Genomic DNA, 244 nt, shown 5'->3' with positions numbered 1-244 from the left:
GCTTGCACAGAATTGTGGGAGTTGTAGTGCATCATACGGGGGAAGGACTCATGGGAGATTTTTGTATGGGGGGGGGGGAGAATCCTTTTCTCAGCCCCTTCTGCGTTATAGCAGCAGTTTAAAATTATTTTAATGACAGATCTAATTAATCTGACTAGACTTGGTTTGAATCCCCCTTGGAGCTGTTGCAATTTACTGACATCTTTTTTTCTTTTTGAAGGGGGAAATGAATCATAGAATCATA

This window comes from Chrysemys picta, chromosome 18 (genome assembly GCF_011386835.1).
Source record: "Chrysemys picta bellii isolate R12L10 chromosome 18, ASM1138683v2, whole genome shotgun sequence".
NCBI classification, from domain to species: Eukaryota; Metazoa; Chordata; order Testudines; family Emydidae; genus Chrysemys; species Chrysemys picta.
This window is presented reverse-complemented; position numbering follows the sequence as displayed.